Below are 21,692 nucleotides of genomic sequence, written 5' to 3'. Positions count from 1 at the left end.
TTTGCCATCCTGACCAACTTGTTTCTGCCACAGGGCCTTTGCACTTGCCAATTCCATTGCCTGGAAAGTGCTTCCTGCATGTGTCCATATAGCTCATTTTCTCACTTCCTTCTGATCCCTGCCTAAATGTCATTTTGATCAGATAGAAAATTCTTAAACATCTTTAAAATAGTACCTACCAATCTCTATCTTGTTCCGTTTTTATTGGAAACATTGTCATATGTCATATTATTTGCTTACTTTTAACAAAATAATAAAAACTTTATCACCATTCTTCCTTTAATCATTGCTATATACTTCTCAGATGCTAACAGAACACCCAGCACTAAGTGGGCAATTAATAAACAAATTTAATGTTGGCCTAATTTTAGAAAATATTTTAATAATTTCCCATCTTAGCAGATTAAAAGGGGGAATCCTTATGATCTCTTCAAAAGAAGGGGAAAAAAGCAGTTGAAAAAATTTAGCAATTATTTAATAATAATAATAATAAAACCCTTATCATACATAGACTAGAAGGAAACTCTACTAACCTAATAAAGATGATCTACCAAAAATCCATCAGACTTTACAGTAAAAGCTTAGAAGCATTGATTTAAAAATCACAAATGAGGGCTGGGTGTGGTGGCTCATGCCTGTAATCCCAGCATTTTGGGAAGCCAAGGTAAGATGATAACTTGAGGTCCAAAGCCGGAGACCAGCCCAGGCAACATAGTGAGACCCTATCTCTACAAGAAATAAAAAATTAGCCAGACTTGGCGGCAAACACCTGTAGTCCCAGCTACTTGAGAGGCTGAAGCAGGAGGATCGTTTGAAGCAGGAGGATCAAAGCTGCAGTTAGCTATGATCACACCATTGCACTCCAGCCTGGGCAATAGAGCAAGACTCTGACTCTTAAAAAAGAAAAGCAGGGGGAAAAAATCAGAGATGAATAAGTATACTGGCAATCATCATTTTCACTCAATATTTTATTCAAAGTCCTAGCCATTCAAGTAAGAAAAATAAAATGAATAAATACTTGTCATAAATGGGACAGAAAACCCTGTCAATTCTGGGGTGATATTAATATTCATGTAAAAGAAGTATGGGAATCCATAATCAAATTACTAATATTTATCATCAAAATGTATAACTTGGTTTCTAAACATAAGACCAAAATTTGAAATAAAGTGAGTTGTTATATGCTAGCAATATACAGTTACAAAGTATAATTTGAACATACTATTTGCATTGCCAAAATATTAAGAACTGAATAACTTTGAGATAAATCTGACAACAGAAATACAAAGAGAAAGTGATAAATCCTTATGTAATAGCATTAAGAAAGGTAAAAGTAAATTGTTTTTTAATAGGTCTCCACGCAATTATAGAAATATACTTCTCAAATTAATCTATAAAATTTAATATCATTGCAGTGGACCTCAAAATGATATGAATAGATATTTTAAAGAAAAGAAACAAGAATAAACAGCAAGCAAGACATTTACCAATGAAACCTTGGTGTATATTTACCAACAAAACCACAAAGGGATCCACCAAATTGAGATCAACATCTACTGGCAGATAGTAATTACTGAGTTGTATGCATACAGAACAACAAGTAATCGTATTCATTTGTGTGAATGTAAATTGCTGCCACCACTTTGGAAAAGAAGTTGGCATTGTCTTGCAAAGCTGAAGGGGTATGTTGTTTTTTTGTTGCTGGCCCACCCATTTACTTTCTCTTTGTCCAGTCCCAATGTAGTCACATGCAGGGTATTTCATCCGGCAATCCCCGCCCCAAGCAATGTACAATCAGGAAACTAACATACTCACTGGGAGACATGCAGAAGAAGGTTCATCTTGAAAAAGTTTATAATGGCAAAAAAGTGGTAAGCAAACCAAATATGCTTTGACAGGAAATTGGGTGATTTTAATCTGTAATGTTCAGATAAATGAATGGTACAGATCGGTGAAAATAAACCATAGTGTCACATATTATTATAGATGGATTTTAAAAACATATTGTTGAGTGGGAAAAACAAACTTTAATAGGATATATATAGTAGGATACCAGCAACATAAGGCCAGAAACATACAAATATTTATAATATATTTCTTATTAAAATATACATGATGTATGGTAAAATATACGGTGGTGTAAGAATCTGATAAAAAATTAAGAGTGATTATCATTGTCAGGAATGTATGGTACCGTAGTTATGAATAAAGGAAAGGAAACATGATTATATCATTAGATGCAGAGAAATCTTTTGATAAATTCTAATACCTATTAATGATAGAAACTATTAACAAAATAGTAAAAGAAATGGAAGGGAAACTTTCTCAACCTGAAAAAACTATTTAAAAACAGCCAAATTTCACCACTTTTGTTTAATAATGTAAAAGAAGGACTTGGCCTGTGCAGTAAGTCAAGCAAAGAAATAAAAGGCATACAATTTGGAAATAAACTGTCCTATTTGTAGTTGATAAATCATGAATACAGAAAATTCTAAAACATCTACCTAAAAGGTTTTTAGAAGTTTTTAGAACTACTAGATACACTTATATATGCAAAACAATATATAAATATCAATTGTCTTTTTATATACTAGCAATGGCAATTGTAAATGTAATGCAATACCATTGACAATGATGTCAGCTGTCAGGCCTCTGAGCCCAAGCTAAGCCATCATATCCCCTGTGACCTGCACCTATACATCCAGATGGCCTGAAGTAACTGAAGAGTCACAAAAGAAGGGATATTTAAATGGCCTGTTCCTGCCTTAACTGATGACATTCCACAACAAAACAAGTGAAAATGGCCAGTCCTTGCCTTAACTGATGACATTACCTTGTGAAATTTCTTCTCCTGGCTCATCCTGGCTCAAAAAGCTCCCCCACTGAGCACCTTGTGACCCCCCACTCCTGCCCACCAGAGAACAACTCCCCCCTTTGACTGTAATTTTTCCTTTACCCAAATTTTATAAAAGGCCCCACCAGTATCTCCCTTGGCTGACCCTCTTTTTGAACTCAGCCCGCCTGCACCCAGGTGAAATAAACAGCCTTGTTGCTCACACAAAGCCTGTTTGGTGGTCTCTTCACACGGACGCGAGTGAAATTTGGTGCCATTACTTGGATCGGGGGACCTCCCTTGGGAGATCAATCCCCTGTCCTCCTGCTCTTTGCTCCATGAGAAAGATCCACTATGACCTCAGGTCCTCAGACCGACCAGCCCAAGGAACATCTCACCAATTTTAAATCAGGTAAGCAGCCTCTTTTCACTCTTCTCCAACCTCTCTCACTATCCCTCAACCTCTTTCTCCTTTCAATCTTGGTGCCACACTTCAATCTCTCCCTTCTCTTAATTTCAGTTCCTTTCCTTTTCTGGTAGAGACAAAGGAGATGCGTTTTATCCATGAACCCAAAACTCTGGCACCGGTCATGGACTCGGGAAGACAGTCTTCCCTTGGCGTTTAATCACGCGGGGACGCCTGCTTGATTATTCACCCACGTTTCAGAGGTTTCTGACCACGCAGGGATGCCTGCCTTGGTCCTTCACCCTTAGCAGTAAGTGCCGCTTTTCTGGGGGGCAAGAAACCCCTGACCCTTTCTCTCCGTGTCTCTACCCCTTCTCCATTTTCCTGGGGTTCAAGCAACGCCCACCCCTTCTCTCCGTGTCTCTACTCTTTTCTCTGGGCTTGCCTCCTTCACTATGGGCAGCCTTCCACCCTCCAGCCTTCTACTCCTCCTCCTTCTCCCTTAGCCTGTGTTCTCAAGAACTTAAAACCTCTTCAACTCACACCTGACCTAAACCTAAATGCCTTATTTTCTTCTACAATGCCTCTTGACCCCAATACTAACTCGACAGTGGTTCCAAATAGCCAGAAAATGGCACTTTCAATTTTTCCATCCTACAAGATCTAAATAATTCTTGTTGTAAAATGGGCAAACGGTCTGAGGTGCCTGACATCCAGGCATTCTTTTACACATCAGTCCCTCCGTAGTCTCTGTTCCCAATGCAACTCATCCCAAATCTTCCTTCTTTCCCTCCCGCCTGTCCCCTCAGTCCCAACCCCAAGCGTCGCTGAGTCTTTCTAATCTTCCTCTTCTACAGACCCATCTGACCTCTCCCCTCCTTGCCAGGCCGAGCTAGGTCCCAATTCTTCCTCAGCCTCCGCTCCTCCACCCTATAGTCCTTTTATCACCTCCCCTCCTCACACCTGGTCCAGCTTACAGTTTCGTTCTGTGACTAGCCCTCCCCAACCTGCCCAGCAATTTCCTCTTAAAAAGGTGGCTGGAGCTAAAGGAATAGTCAAGGTTAATGCTCCTTTTTCTTTATCTGACCTCTCCCAAATCAGTTAGCATTTAGGCTCTTTTTCATCAAATATGAAAAACCCAGCCCAGTTCATGGCTCCTTTGGCAGCAACCCTGAGACGCTTTACAGCCCTAGACCCTAAAAGGTCAAAAGGCCGTCTTATTCTCAATATACATTTTATTACCCAATCTGCTCCCAACTTTAAATAAAGCTCCAAAATTAAATTCTGGTCCTCAAACCCAACAACAGGACTTAATTAACCTCACCTTCAAGGTGTACAATAATAGAAAAAAGTTGTAATTCCTTGCCTCCAGTGTGAGACAAACCCCAGCCACATCTCCAGCACATGAGAACTTCCAAACGCCTGAACTGCAGTGGCCAGGCGTTCCTCCAGAACCTCCTGCCCCAGGAGCTTGCTACACATGCCAGAAATCTGGCCACCAGGCCAAGGAATGCATGCAGCCTGGGATTCCTCCTAAGCTGCGTCCCATCTGTGCGGGACCGCACTGAAAATCTGACTGTTCAACTCACCTGGCAGCCACTCCCAGAGCCCCTGGAACGCTGGCCCAAGGCTCTCTGACTGACTCCTTCCCAGATCTTCTCAGCTTAGCGGCTGAAGACTGACACTGCCTGATCACCTTGGAAGCCCCCAAACCATCATGGATGCCAAGCTTCGGGTAACTCTCACAGTAGAAGGTAAGTCTGCCCCCTTCTTAATCAATACGGAGGCCACCCACTCCACATTACCTTCTTTTCAAGGGCCTGTTTCCTTTGCCTCTATAACTGTCATAGGCATTGACGGCCAGGCTTCTAAACCTCTTAAAACTCCCCAACTCTGGTGCCAACTTAGACAATACTCTTTCAAGCACTCCTTTTTAGTTATCCCCACCTGCCTAGGTCCCTTATTAGGCCGAGACACTTTAATTATCTGCTTCCCTGACTATTCCTAGGCTACAGCCATACCTCACTGCCACCTTTTCCCTCAGTTCAAAGCTTCCTTCACATCCTCCCCTTGTATCTCCCCATCTTAACCCACAAATATAAGACAGCTCTACTCCCTCCTTAGCGACCGATCATGCACCCCTTACCATCCCATTAAAACCTAATCACCCTTACCCCACTCAGCGCCAATATCCCATCCCACAGCATGCTTTAAAAGGATTCAAGTCTGTTATCACTCACCTGCTACAGCATGGCCTTTTAAAGCCTATAAACTCCCCTTACAATTCCCCCATTTTACCTGTCCTAAAACCAGACAATGCTTACAGGTTAGTTCAGGATCTGAGCCTTATCAACCAAATTGTTTTGCCTATCCACCCGGTGGTGTCAAACCCATATACTCTCCTATCCTCAATACCTCCCTCCACAACCCATTATTCTGTTCTGGATCTCAAACATGCTTTCTTTACTATTCCTTTGCACCCTTCATCCCAGCCTTTCTTCGCTTTCACTGGGACTGACCCTGACACCCATCAGGCTCAGCAAATTACCTGGGCTGTACTGCCGCAAGGCTTCACGGACAGCCCCCATTACTTCAGTCAAGCCCAAATTTCTTCCTCATCTGTTACCTATCTTGGCATAATTCTCATAAAACACACGTGCTCTCCCTGCTGATTGTGTCCAACTGATCTCTCAAACCCCAGCACCTTCTACAAAACAACAACTCCTTTGCTTCCTAGGCATGGTTGGCTACTTTCGACTTCAGATACCTGGTTTTGCCATCCTAACTAAACCATTATATAAACTCACAAAAGGAAACCTAGCTGATCCCATAGATCCTAAATCATTTCCCCACTCCTCTTTGTGTTCCTTGAAGACAGCTTTAGAGACTGCCCCCACCCTAGCCTCTCCCTGACTCATCCCAATCCTTTTCATTACCCACAGCCAAAGTGCAGGGCTGTGCAGTTGGAATTCTTACACAAGAACCTGGACTGCGCCCTGTAGCCTTTTTATCCAAACAACTTGACCTTACTGTTTTGCCTAGCCCTCAAGTCTGCGTGTGGCAGCCGCTGCCGCCCTAATACTTTTAAAGGCCCTTAAAATCACAAACTATGCTCAACTCACTCTCTACAGTTCTCATAACTTCCAAAAATCTATTTTCTTCCTCACACCTGAAACATATACTCTCTGCTCCCTGGCTCCTTCAGCTGTACTCACTCTTTGTTGAGTCTCCCACAATTACCATTGTTTCTGGCCCGGACTTCAATCCAGCCTCCCACATTATTCCTGATACCACACCTGACGCCTATGACTGTATCTTTCTGATCTACCTGACATTCACCCCATTTCCCCATATTTCCTTCTTTCCTTTCCACACTTGGTTTATTGATGGCAGTTCCACCAGGCCTAATTGCCACACACCAGCAAAGGCAGGCTATGCTATAGTACAAGCCACTAGCCCGCCTCTGAGAACCTCTCATTTTCTTTCCATTGTGGAAATCTATCCTCAAGGAAATAACTTCTCAGTGTTCCATCTGCTATTCTACTACTTCTCAGGGATTGCTCAGGCCCCCTCCCTTTCCTACACATCAAGCTTGGGGATTTGCCCCCACCCAGGACTGGCAAATTGACTTTATTCACTTGCCTTGAGTCAAGAAACTAAAATACCTCTTAGTCTGAGTAGACACTTTCACTGGATAGGTGGAGGCCTTTCCCACAGGGTCTGAGAAGGCCACCACAGTCATTTCTTCCCTTCTGTCAGACATAATTTCTCGGTTTGGCCTTCCCACCTCTATACAGTCTGATAGCGGACTGGCCTTTATTAGTCAAATCACCCAACCAGTTTTTTAGGCTCTTGGTATTCAGTGAAACCTTTATATCCCTTACCGTCCTCAATCTTCAGGAAAAGTAGAACAGAGTAATGGTCTTTTAAAAACACACCTCACCTAGCTCAGCCACCAACTTAAAAAGGACTGGACAATACTTTTACCACTTGCCCTTCTCAGAATTCGGGCCTGTCCTCGGAATGCTACAAGGTACAGCCCATTTAAGCTCCTGTATAGACGCTCCTTTTTATTAGGCCCCAGTCTCATTCCAGACACCAGACCAACTTGGACTGTGCTCCCCGACCAAAAACAAACAAACAAAAAAAATACTTGTCATCCCTGCTATCTTCTGTCTAGTCATACTCCTATTCACCGCTCTCAACTACTCATACATGCCCTGCTCTTGTTTACAGTGCTGGTTTACACTGTTTCTCCAAGCCATTACAGCTGATATCTCCTGGTGCTATCCCCAAACTGCCACTCTTAACTCTTAAAGTAAATAAATAATCTTTGCTGGCAGGACTATGCTGAATCTCCTTAGGCACTCTCTAGTTAGATGTCCTAGGTCCTCCCCATTCTTAGTCCTTTAATACCTGTTTTTCTCCTTCTCTTATTCCGTTTAGTTTTTCAATTCATGCAAAACTGTATGAAGGCCATCACCAATAATTCTATATGACAAATGTTTCTTCTAACAACCCCATAATATCACCCCTTACCACAAAATCTTCCTTCAGCTTAATCTCTCCCACTGTATGTTCCCACGCTGCCCCTAACCCCACTCGAAGGAGCCCTGAGAAACATCGCCCATTATCTCTCCATACTAATCCCCAAAATTTTTGCTGCCCCAACACTTTACCACTATTTCATTTCATTTTTCTTATTAATATAAGAAGACAGGAATGTCAGGCCTCTGAGCCCAAGCTAAGCCATCATATCCCCTGTGACCTGCACCTATACATCCAGATGGCCTGAAGTAACTGAAGAGTCACAAAAGAAGGGATATTTAAATGGCCTGTTCCTGCCTTAACTGATGACATTCCACAACAAAACAAGTGAAAATGGCCAGTCCTTGCCTTAACTGATGACATTACCTTGTGAAATTTCTTCTCCTGGCTCATCCTGGCTCAAAAAGCTCCCCCACTGAGCACCTTGTGACCCCCTACTCCTGCCCACCAGAGAACAACCCCCCGCTTTGACTGTAATTTTCCTTTACCTACCCAAATCCTATAAAACGGCCCCACCGGTATCTCCCTTGGCTGACTCTCTTTTCAGACTCAGCCCGCCTGCACCCAGGTGAAATAAACAGCCTTGCTCACACAAAGCCTGTTTGGTGGTCTCTTCACATGGACGCTAGTGAAATCAACAAAACAGAAAACACTTAAATATAAATTTAACAAAACAGGTACAAGATTTGGACACTGCAAACTACCAGCATTAATAAAATAAATTAAACACAAATAAATGAAGAGACGTACAATGTTCATCTATTGAACATTCAATATTAGTAAGGTTCTCTCAAACTGATCTATAGATTCGACACAAGCCGAGCCTAAAGCACACCAGATATACTGCTCCTCTACATCTTCCTCCTCTTTTTCCTCCTCCTCCTTCTTTTTGCTGTTATTTTTGTAGAAATGGATAAGCTGATTATAAGATGTATATTACATGAAAAGGCTATACAATGACTACAAGTTTGAAAAAGAAATAACTTGAAAGACTATCTGATTTCAAAATGTATTATAAAGTAATTAAGAAAGTACGGTAGTGTGTGTGTATATGTGTGTGTAAATATATATGTATATAGTTGTAACAAGCTAGGAGTCCAGAAATAAATACCCACAAGTCAATTGATTTTTATAAAATTTACCTAGGCAATAGAAGAGATAAACTTTTTAAAATTTAATTCTTTACAGATAGTACTCTAACAATTGATATCCTGGCCAGGCGCGGTGGCTCACGCCTGTAATCCTAGCACTTTGGGAGGCCGAGGCAGGTGGATCACCTGAGGCCAGGAGTTCGAGACCAGCCTGGCCAACGTGGCGAAACCCTGTCTCTACTAAAAATAAAAAATTAGCCGGGCATGGTGGCGGGCATCTATAATCCCAGCTACTTGGGAGTCTGAGACAGGAGAATGGCTTGAAACCGGGGGACAGAGGTTGCAGTGAGCCAGGATCCCGCCACTTCACTCCAGCCTAGGAGAAATAGGGAAACTCTGTCTCAAAAAAAAAAAAAAAAAAAAAAGATTGATATCCATATGAAAAAATAAACTGACAATTCACATTGCATACAAAAGCAAACTCAAAATGGAACATGAGACTAAATGTAAAAACTAAAACTATAAAACTCTTAGAAATAAATATGGAAATACTTATAGTTTAGATACAACAGCAACAATATAAACGGTAAAAGAAAATGTTGATACCTTGGACTTCGTTAAAATTAAAACCATTTTTCCTTTGAATACCACCACTGGGACAATGAGAAGGTGAGCCATAGAGTGGAAGAAAATATTGGCACAACACATATCTGATAAAAAAAAAAATTGGAAAAAAATTTTTTTACAAATCCTAAATGAGAACACAAACAACCCAATATAAAATGGGTAAAATCTTGAATTGACACATCACCAAAGAAGTTTTAAGGATGGCAAATAAGCATATGAAAAGCTGCTTAGCAGCATTAGTCATCAGGGGAAAGCAAATTAAAACCATAATACGATGTCACTGCATACACATTACTGTGCTAAAATTAAAAAGGCTGATGATGCCAAATGCTGATGAGATATAAAGCAACTGAAATTCTCATACATTGCTGGTAGGGGCGTAAAATGATACAAATATGAGGAAATCATTAGGAAGTTCCTGATTAAGTTAAACATAACCTACCATATGAACCAGACATTTCATTAACAGATACTTACCCAAGAGTAATGAAAATAGATGCCTACACAAAGCATTGTACATGAACGTCCATAGAGGTTTTATTCACAATAAGCAATATAATCCAAATTCCCATCATTAAGAGAATGGAAAAACACAATATAGCATACCTACACAATGTAATACTATTTTGCAATAAATTAGGATACTACTAAAACATGCAACCACATAGATGGATCTCCATGAATGAATCATTATGCTGAGTAAAAGAAGTCAAAAATAAAAACTGAATGTTTCAATTTATGAATTGAAAAACCTAGAAAATGCAAACTAACCTATTTTGACAGAAGGCGGATCATGGTTTGTCTGTGACCAGCCAGGATTGGAGGCAGGGATGGATGTATTTTGTATATATTGTGGTGGTGGTTTAACAAGTGTATGTGTCTGTCAAAACTCATTGCGCTGTGAACTGTAAATGGATTTTTTTTAATGACACCGTTAAAATTAAAAAGCAAGCCACTAACTGGGAAAAATATTGCACCTATATGTATATGAGAGAGGTCTTGTCTCCCAACTATATGAAGGATACTTTAAACTCAATCATAAAAAGAAAACAGGCCAGGTGCGGTGGCTCACGCCTGTAATCCCAGCACTTTGGGAGGCTGAGGCGGGTGGATCACAAGGTCAGGTGTTCAAGACCAGCCTGGCCAAGATGGTGAAACCCTGTCTCTACTAAAAATACAAAAATTATACAAAAATTAGCCGGATACGGTGGCAGGTGCCTGCAATCCCAGCTACTTGGGAGGCTGAGGCAGGAGAATTGCTCAAACCCGGGGGCGTGGAGGTTGCAGTGAGCCGAGATCACGCCACTGCACTCCAGCCTAGGCGACAGAGTGAAACTCTGTCTCCAGGAAAAAAGAAAAAAAGAAAAGAAGAAAGAAAAAAAATGGAAAACAATCTACTTTGAAAAAATTGACAAAATATGTCAATAGACACATTTCCAAGAAGATATATGATGAATGATCAATAAATACATAAAAAGATATTCAACATCATTAGTCCTCAAGAAATGTCCATTTAAATAATAGTAGCTAAAATTAAAACAAAACTTTGAACTAAACCCCCCTAATAAATATGGATTATCTGAAACATCCCTACATTTCTGGTGGGAATGTAACATGAGTACTAACACGTTGGGAATGTTTTAAAGTTAAACATAGGACTTACCATACAACCCCAAAATTTCTCCCCTGGGTACTTATCCAAAAGAAATAAAATGATATGCCCACATAAAGCATATGCCTATATTTGTATATAAATATTTTAGGATCCAAATTAATAAGAAACAACTCAATTGTCCAGCAACAGAAGAGTGGGTATGCAAACTGTTGCATACAGTAGAATACTACTCAGAACTCAAAAAGAACTACCTATGTACACAACAACATGGATAAATCTCAAAGCACTATATTGCACAAAACAAGCCAGAGACACCAAGTACTTTTGTATAATGGACGATTATATTTATATAAAATTCTAGAACACTGAAGACTAACCTATATTGACAGCTGATACTGGTTGTTTGAGGCTGGGGATTAGGAAAGGGACTACTTGCAAAAGAACGCATGGGAACATTTTGGAGGTAACAAGCCTGTGTTCTCTATCTTGATTATGGGTATATATACTTGTCAAAAGATATCAAACTATATACTTAAAATGTATGCACTTATTGCATGTAATTACATCTGAATAAAGCTGAGTTTTTAAAAATTCAAAAGAGGGGTTAACATAGTCAGGAAAGACAAAAGAACATCCAAAGACCTTCAGGGATACTGGTGATATTTCATCACCGGGTAATAAGGTAGGTGTTTGGCACAAGGATTTTTGTTTTATTATATTTCAAGCCTTATATATTCATCATATATATTCTTTGTGTGAATGAAATATTTCATAATAAAAAATAGATTAGCCATGGTCTGGGAGACGATGGTAGCCATGCATATAAGTGACAAAGATTAATATACTGATTATAATAGAAGATCCTGCAAATCAATAAGAAAAGATAAACACCACAGTAAATATTAGGCAAGATATATTAGTAAGCAATTTGAAGAAGAGGAAATGTGAAGATCAATATACATACAAAAAGAAGGTCAACTCAATAGTAATCATGGAAATACTAATTAAAACCATAATAAGACACCAATTACCACAAAAAAACAAAACAAAAACAAAACAAAAAAAGGTGTGATAATAGTAAATTCTGATGAAAAATGGAAATTTCAATTTGTAGAACCACCCTGAAAAGCAAATTCCAGTCAACTAAAAAATGGCATATTCTGATCTAGACAAACTCACAGGTTCTCAAGAATATACAGCTGATCCTTGAACAGCATGAAGATGAGGGGTGCTGCTTTTCTCATTTGGTTAAAAATCCTTGTATAACTTTTGACTCCTCAGAAACTGAACTACTCATAGCCTACTTTGACCAGAAGCCTTACCAATAGCAAAAACAGTTAACACTTATTTCGTATTGTATACTGTATTCTTACAATAAAGTAAGCTAGAGAAAGGAAAATGTTATTAAGAAAATCATCAGAAAGAGAAAATATGTTTGCTGTTTACTAAGTGGAAGTGAATCATCATAAAGGTCTTCATTTTCATTTTCTTCACATTGAGTAGGCTCAGGAGGAAGAAGAGGAGGGGTTGGTCTTGCTCTCTCAGGGATGACAGAGGCAGGCGAGGTGGAGGAGGTAGAAGAAAAGGCAGACACACTCAGTTTCACCTTTATTGAAAAGGATCCATGTATAAGTAAACGACATCAAACTCATATTGTTCACAAGTCAACTGTATACAAATATTCCTATCAGCTATGTTTATAATAGCAAAAAAAAAAGATAAAAGAAAATAAGAATATACCACAAGCTAAATGTCCATCAACATTATACGATGTAATAGAATAAAAGAGTAAAATAGGTATCAACATGAGTGAGTTTCAAAACATAATTATGGGTGAAAATATATTTTCTCTGCTTAATGAAATTTGAAATGTGCATATTTGACAATTTTAAAACCATTCTGCCTATTGTTTAGGATGATATAACTACATAATTAAATATAAAGAAATTCTTAGGGATAAGAAACTCTTTCTGAGGGCAGTAACTTTTTCTAGTTTGGGAGCACATTAAGAAGAATGTGATCAGCGTGAGGTACCTAGGGCCTTCATCGTTTTGATGATCATTTCTTAAGCAGAATATTCATAACATGAGTGTTCATCATATCCTTACTTGTATTTGGTCAGTTGAAAATATTTTACATTATAATTTTTAAAGTAATTATAGGAAGCAAAACAAAGAAAATTAAGAATGAGAGGAATTTTCTGGTCCCAGAAGGAATCATTCTGCTGGACGAAGATCCACTTACTCTCTGTGCTTCTTATGACATAATCATCTCAGATGGCTTCACAAAGCTGATGGTTTAGAATGATGATGGATCCTGTTTTCCTGTTTTGTCCCAAGGCAACTTTCATTTTTCTGGGCCTAGAAGCTGGCTTAACAGGGAGATACTTTGGTCATAGGCATTCAAAGAAAAAACAATTTAAATCAAGCAAGGACCATCATTTCAAACTCAACAAAAGGTGCAACTGTATTAAAAGTTTCAAAAGTATTCTGCATTTCTGTGACGAAAAACAATCAAAATCTATGTCAAAGGTTTACACTAGAACTATGTAAAGAACACTTACAAGTCAAGGAGAGAAACCAAGGAGATACATGGACAAAGATCATGAACAAAATACTCATACAATAGTGACGAAGAGCTGAGAAACACATAAAGACATTTCTTATAAGTAATTAATGAAATTCAAATTAAACAAAAATTAGCTTTTCTGTCCATTAAACAGGCAAAGTTTGAAAAACAATGACCATGGTGTTGCACAGACTGCAGTAAGATTGAGACTCTACGATGCAACTAATGAGAATGAAAATTGATAAATTCTTTCTGAAAGCACATTATTAAAATATACTAATAAATTAAAAATATTCATACATTCTGGTTAAATAATTAATATTGCGGGATATTCACTAAGGAGATACTAAGAGATGTGAACAGGGGTATACTTATAAGAATGTTTTTGCAATCCCAGTACTTTGGGAGGCCGAGGTGGGTGGATCACCTGAGGTCAGGAATTTGAGACGAGTCTGACCAATATGGTGAAACCCTGTCTCTACTGAAAATACAAAAGTTAGCCAGCGGTGGTGGTGTGCGCCTGTAGTCCCAGCCACTCAGGAGTCTGAGACAGGAGAATTGCTTGAACCTGGGAGGTGAAGACAGTTGTGAGCTGAGATCACACCACTGCACTCCAGGCTGGGTGAAAGAGCAAGACTCTGTCTCAAAAAAAAAAAAAAAAAAAGGATGTTTTTGAAGCACTATTTATATTTAGTAGATAGTAGATAAAGCTTCAATGATCATGAAATTAATTATATTCATATAATCATAAGTGGTTTTAAAATAATATATAATTTGAGTTTTTAAAATAATAGCAAGAGAAATGAATGGGAACTCAATATTTAATGAAAAAACATGATGCAAGACTCTATTTAGTATGATGTCAATATTGTATTGTGTGTGACTGGTGGAATCTACGTTTTTGTCCATTTATGAGACAAATGAAGGAGGCATATTTTCTCAAAAAATCTCTCTAATATCTCTGCTGCAGCCCACAACCTAGGAGAGAAGTTTACGATTTTCTTAGAGGAGGAATGGAAGTTACTTTTTAAGTAAGTATCATTGACAGAGGATTAGACTTCCCAGGGAAGATGCTTTCACAGAATTTGCTGAGCCATTTTCCACTGATGAATTTTGCAGCCCCTTTGCAGTATGAATCTGACTCTGACATTCATATACACAGCAGCCAATGCTATTTTTTGGAATGCTCCCCCAGGTGGCAAAATCTCCCATTCAAATAGAACATTAAATATAGTTTAAAATCACAATAACACACAAAAAAGCAATCAGCAGGCAGCTCTAACTTCTGGCCACCGTCTATAAACAGGTGGTGAAATTCTTGTACCAACCAATTATTCAGAGAATATTGGATAAAATCAATGGCTTCAACTACACTTCTGATTTAAAACTAGGATCTGATTACTGAGTTGAGTTGCTCTAGGAGAGTGAAGAATTCAGGATTGAGGTTAAAATCAAATAAGATGACAAAGGTTTTTTCTTTTTAAGAAGCTCCTTCCTAGATTTCAATCCCGACATTTCTCAGGCTATATTTGGAGATAAGGGCATTAGGGGAGAGGAAGGGAAAAGAAAGTGAGAAATTGCTCTCACCTGTTAAAAAGTCTCTTAGTGGATCCCAGTAAAAATCACTTGGTAGATTTCTCTCTGTTGTTATGGGATGGGAAAGGGAAACAGTGAGATGTGTATGAGATGGGGCCAAGAGGGGTCCTTCACTCTAATATTGTTTCAAGTTCTTCAAGAAAGTGCCTCCGGCCGGGCAAGGTGGCTCACGCCTGTAATCCCAGCACTTCGGGAGGCCAAGGCGGGCAGATCACGAGGTCAGGATATCAAGACCATCCTGGCTAACACATTGAAACCCCGTCTCTACTAAAAGTACAAAAAACAAACAAACAAAAGATTAGCCGGGCGTGGTGGCGGGCGCCTGTAGTCGCAGCTACTCCGGAGGGTGAGGCAGGAGAATGGCGTGAACCCGGGAGGCGGAGCTTGCAGTGAGCCGAGATCGCGCAACTGCACTCCAGCCTGGGCGACAGAGGGAGACACCGTCCCCCCCCAAAAAAAGAAAGAAAAAAAGAAAGTGCCTCTACATTGCTTTTAATTATTGGCTCACTTACCTGTGTGTTTTCAAATAATCTACTCTTAAATTGTATCATGTATTAGATATAGTAAGATAACTGTGATTTTAGGACATTGGGGGAAACAAATATGCATTATAATTGTGGATAGTTATTGTATTTGAAATAAGGTACACCAGAATTTTTGTTTGCATTTTCAATATTGCACTGCACTTCCCAAATTGTCATAATGGATTTTTCTTAAAGAACGGCTTATTCTTCATGATTTATATTTTAATTGCTCAGATAGACACATTTTTAGCATTTTAATAATTTAAGGACAAGTGACCAAAATGTGTAGAAATAGTTCAGTTTTAATGACAGGTTAGATGAACGCATCACCAAGCATTACAAGTAGGATTTACCTCCTCACACTGTGTCATGCCAATGAATAGGATAAAGGTTTTCTGAAGCCTGGGCCTGCACCAGTTCCAGAATGCTCAATACAGACATGTGAATATCCTTCAGTTTGAGTGTGAATTTGAAAAGCAAGAACTCATTAAATGATTCCTGTCAGCTTTCTGCCTCAACTCTCCACCTCTTATGGGTCCCCCTGACTGGGTCCACTGGACTATGTAAGTTCAGATTTAGTTCCAAGGAGAAAACAGGCTGATGACAAGACATAGTAAGAGGCTCCATATCTTGCCAGTCTGAGAGGTCTTAATATTATTTGTTCTTTTAGATGAACTGCAGTGACCTCGAGCTTATCTCTAAGTTCTTTCCTCCTGCCCAGCTCACAGCCTGACCCCAGTGGTGCTAATGTGATCTGATTCTGAGGTCTTCAGCAACCACATGTTCACTCCTTCACCTAGGATCCTTTGGTGGGGCTAGGTTTCTGAGCTGGTTTATATTTTGGTCCTTCATCAGTAACTTTTCTGAATCATTCATTTTCCGTTAAGGAGCACTACTTGTTTTACCTTGCTGTAGGGTTGCGCGAGTGCTTAAACCCCCAGCTTTGTAAGTCAGGCTCTGCAGCTCATAGACATTTCCCAGAAGCTATTTGTCTAAATCTTCGTTGCTAAATTTGATCTGCCTCCTACTTTTAGAACTTGTGAATATTTATGACCATCACTAACATGTGTGCCCTAACTGAAACTTACAATCGCTTTGTGCTATCTGGTCAATTCCATTGACCCTATTCCCCTAACCTAGGAAGAAGATCTACTTTCATTCTCTGAACTTTAGTGGATTCTTTTTTTAGTCTTGTTCCAAGTCTGTATGTGGCATTTCAGATATGAAAATTTCAACCTAAGTGTGTGTTGACTTACTTGTAAGGTAAACAGACAATAGCGGTTAGGTAATAGTCTGTGAATTTGGCTGATGGAATTACTTATAGACAGTTTTAACTGAATTAGAAAAGTTAGCATTAGTTTAAAATAATACTGCTTTTATCTAAAAAATTATTTATAAAAGACTACATGATAGTCTTAGAAACATGATGGCTTAGAAGATAATTTTGATAAAATTTAACATTTCTTATTTTAAATATCCTTAGTAACTCAGGAGTAGAATGATTCTTCTGGGGCTCCAAAATCAACTTAATAAACAAGCTAAAGAGGCATTCCCCTTAAATTTGAAAATTAAGACATATTTGCTTATTCAGTAGTCAATATCAATCTAAAAGTTTTTAAGTAAGCAATAAGAAGAGAAAATAACATCAGAAATAATCATACAAAAGTAGGTGCAAATTCATAATCATTTGCAAGAAAATGAAATCTAGTAGACTTAAGTAATTAATTACATACTAAATTCATAAAACCCAATAATTTTCCTATCATTATAATAACAACTCAGAAAAATGTAATGACAAGAAATAAATCTCATCTATAATTGCAATAGCAGAAATGTAATGCTTAGGAATAAACTTGACAAATATTATATTGCAGATAAGGAAAATAAACAGCTTTTTTTACAATATAAAAAAAGATTTGAATAATGGCATAATTTAATCTCTTTAATGTGCAATGACTATCCAATGATATTTGATGAGTTCTTTTTATCTATAAAAACAAATGTATCACAATAGCAAAAAAAAAGTTTTAATAAAGAAAAAGGAACAATAAGGAACTTGCCATACATTACAATGTATTATAAAATTAATAAAGTAGTTTTCTATTAGCTTAGTAGACCATTAAAACTGCATACAAAATCCAATGCCAAAGTCAAATATCTATAAGAATTGCTATGTGTTATGAGTGGCATATGAAAAAAATGAATTTTTATATAAGTGATATTTGATGGAACAACTGAAAATTTATTTGGAGAAAAAAATGGAAAATGTTACCTCATAACTTATAGCAACAGAAATATGAAATCTTTATATAAGATGTAAACACACACACACAGAGCATAAAATACCTGAAGAGAACAATAAAAGATGTAACTTTCACTATATTAAAATGTGTCACTCTACAGCAAAACAATGAGTCAAAATTAAAAGACATCAACAAATTCAGAAAATATAACATGCTGCAAATGCAGTATAAGTATCTTTGAAATATATATGAAGACATTTATAAATCACTAAGAAGACAAACATCTTGAGTGAGGACAGCAACAGATCCATACACGATATAAACAAAGTTGTTTCTGAAATGGTGAATATGTGTATATACGAATAAATATATGAGCATATCTATCTGTGTTTATGTACAAATTCCACTCTATTTGTAATAAAAAAGATACAAATTTTAAAAAATCTACAAATTTTGTCTATCAACTTTGAAGAGTTTAAAAGGAGTATAGGAATAATATTGTTAAGCTGAGTATTACATCTCAATAGTGTAAGAGAGCTTTAGAATTACTTTCCTTTTAAAGACAATTTGGCAGTATGAATCAAAATATTAGACTCAGTAATGCCACATTTAGAAATATATCCTAAGAAAAAGGCATGCAAAATTTAGCAAAACCGTTGTTTATTCTAGCATGTTTATAATAAAATATTTAAAATCATCCAAATGCCAACAATAAGATTTAGTTAAATAAACTGGGGTACTTGAGAAAGAAACAAACAAATGCAATGCTATTTACCAATTAGAAATGATTTTGGTAAAGAACATCTAATGACTTGAAAAATTTTTTATGATATATTTCTAAGTTGTAATAAAAAATTTGTGAACAATATATGCCCTACCATCCAAAATTACACATGGATACATATTCACATATACATACATATATACTACAGATATATAAGCATATATATTACTAGAATAAATTATAATGTCTTAAATAATATAATTTATTAATACATAAGTAAAATCATAAATAAAAATATAATAAATGATTTTTCCTGTGTGATAGATCTAAAATTTTTTATCCTATTCATACTTTTATAATTTTAAAACTTTCTACAATGAATATGTGTAACTAACATAATAATTTTAAAGTACTTTTTTTTGCTTATTTACTCAGTTATTCATTCACATACTCAGCTATCATTACTGAGCAGCTGCAGACAGTTTATTAGGTATGAAGTTAAACTGCCTCTGCTGTCATGGGGCTTGCAGCCTAATGGGATAGCCAGGCCAAACAATCGTGCAGAAATTCCATGATTTCAAACATTTTGGCTATCTAGGAAAAGAACTGACCAGGTGTTCTTGAGAATTTATAACTGCGATCATATTTAGTCTGAAGACCCAGAGGATGCTTTCCTGCAAAATTGACATTTAAGCTGAAAGACAGGTTGAGTGTGGGATGGTTAAGCAAAAATAAGGAAAGAGGTTCTCAGACAGAAGGAGCATCATTTGCAAAAGTCCATTGTGTCAGGAGGGAGCCTGGAAATACTGTGCTTTAGAAACATTGCAAATATTTGCTGATGAGGTTAGAGCATGGAGAGCAATGGGAATTTTTGGAGACGGGGTCTTTAGTTGTAAAATAAGGGAAATACTTTGTATCTGATATGGCTTGGCTGTGTCCCCACCCAGTTCTCATCTTGAATTGCAGCTGCCATAATTCCCATGTGTCGTGGGAGGGGCACTGTGAGAGGTAATTGAATCATGGGGATGGGTCTTTCTCGTGCTCTTCTGGTGATAGTGAATAAGTCTCATGAGGTCTGATGGTTTTATAACGGGGAGTTCCCCTGCACATGCGCTCTTACCTGCCACCATGTAAGATGTGACTTTGCTCCTCCTTCACCTTCTGCCATGGTTGTGACACCTCCCCAGCCATGTGGAACAGTGAGTCAATTAAACCTCAGTCCTTTATTAATTACCTAGTCTCTGGTATGTCATTATTAGCAGCTTGAGAACAGACTAAAACAGTATCCTTAGAGCAATGGGAAACCACTGTGGGACTTTTTATCTTATTGCTCCTCTCAAAAAAGCTCCAGAAAGTTGAAGGGAGGATTACTTGGTCCTGTCTCCAGAACCTCAGAGCTAATGAGAAATGAATACCAGGAGTCCTCCAAAACCACTTCTTTTAGAGACCTCTTAGACCCTTGCCTAAAGTCCCTAACACCAAGAAAAAAGCTCCAATAATCCCCCTGCAACATTATTCTGCTTTATATCTCCACTCAGGAACTTCAAAATAATCACCCAGAAGTGTGGTTTCTCCGCTGTCAATTTAATACATTGTTACCTCTAGCCAACATACAGTAAATTCCACCATGTCCCCAACTAACTTGCTTGAGATTCTGTTTTTGATCTGGCCCAGAGTGGAAATTCAAAAACTGATAGTCATAATTAGCTAGTATTTCTCATGTCCTCTCTGTTCTGATCACTATTTTTTTACTAGCTATTATTCCTTTTGATATTTCTTCTCATCTTTTTTTGCAGAAAAGTTAAATATATATATATGTACATATTCATGGCACATTGCAAACATTTTTAAAGGATTAAGAACACTGGGGGTAAGCAGATTTTATAATTCTGCTTTTCAATGAAGAAATGTATTCAGAAATGTAAAATGCATTGCTGAAGGACAAACCTGGGGAAGCCTGATCTCTTAACACAAGAGAATGCTCCTTTCACCACAGCATCCCACTTTTTATTAAGCACAAAGATCCTTTCTCTTTCTGCCTGGAGAATAGAAGTTGCTAGATTACTATGGCTATGTCTGTGTAACGTACTTCGCACAGTAGTTAGCATAGCATTATGCCCTTTTAGGTGCTGAAGAGATGCTTTTGGATGATTGACAGCCAACTTGTGATTTTTTTCTGATCATGCTAGGCCAACCTGACATGAGAAGTCTTGGGAGGAACTAGTTCCCTGAAGAGGAGGTAGGCTGACACTGAGTGACTTGGAAATGACAGGAAGTCAGTTGAAATTGCTACTATAGTTAAAATGTCCTTTTAAGTAATTCTACATAAAATAGATTTCTCACCATCAAGAAGCTTCAACTGTTGATGGTGCAGTAATTTTAAGTCGCAAAAGTAAGTTTAGGTCTCATGAGCATAAAATCATTAGGAACATGATACTGTTCATGTGTCACCATGCTCTTCATGTGGCAATTTAATGTCAGTGGAGTTTTAAACAAGGAATAATAACAACTAATATATACCAACTGCTAACGAACAAGACTACTGACCATATCTATTCATCATTTCATACCATCTTCACAACAAACTTATAGCATCACAAATACATACCAATACTACTGTTACACAAATGCCAAAACTGAGGCTTAAAGAGGTTTTGAGATTCACCAAAGGTCACACAACCAGAAAGTTGCAAAAATCCAATTTGTCTGATCCAAATTCTTTGTTCTTAACCACCGAGCTATATTGCTTATACCAAGATTATAATGAAAGAAGCAGATGGCTACTCCAGAAATTTGACTCTGGGTGAAGTTTATTGAGACTCTGGATCTACCATTGTCAGAAAAAAAATCAGAAAAATTACTTGTCAGATTGTAAAAAACTAAGTTTTAAGGGAATGAAAATTATCAGACTTGCAAT

The 21,692-nt window shown here is 37.8% G+C and overlaps 1 long non-coding RNA gene across 1 annotated transcript in view; it reads left to right on the top strand.

Annotated features, from left to right (window-relative positions):
- The first annotated feature begins 1,475 nt into the window (after positions 1–1,475).
- LOC129014312 (uncharacterized) overlaps positions 1,476–21,692 on the top strand; it is a 54,335-nt gene continuing 34,118 nt past the window's right edge. The window contains exon 1 of the long non-coding RNA XR_008494192.1: positions 1,476–1,566. This is a non-coding gene — a long non-coding RNA (uncharacterized LOC129014312). The remainder of the gene's footprint in view (positions 1,567–21,692) is intronic.

This window comes from Pongo pygmaeus, chromosome 16, assembly GCF_028885625.2.
Source record: "Pongo pygmaeus isolate AG05252 chromosome 16, NHGRI_mPonPyg2-v2.0_pri, whole genome shotgun sequence".
NCBI lineage: Eukaryota > Metazoa > Chordata > Mammalia > Primates > Hominidae > Pongo > Pongo pygmaeus.
This window is presented reverse-complemented; position numbering and strand designations above follow the sequence as displayed.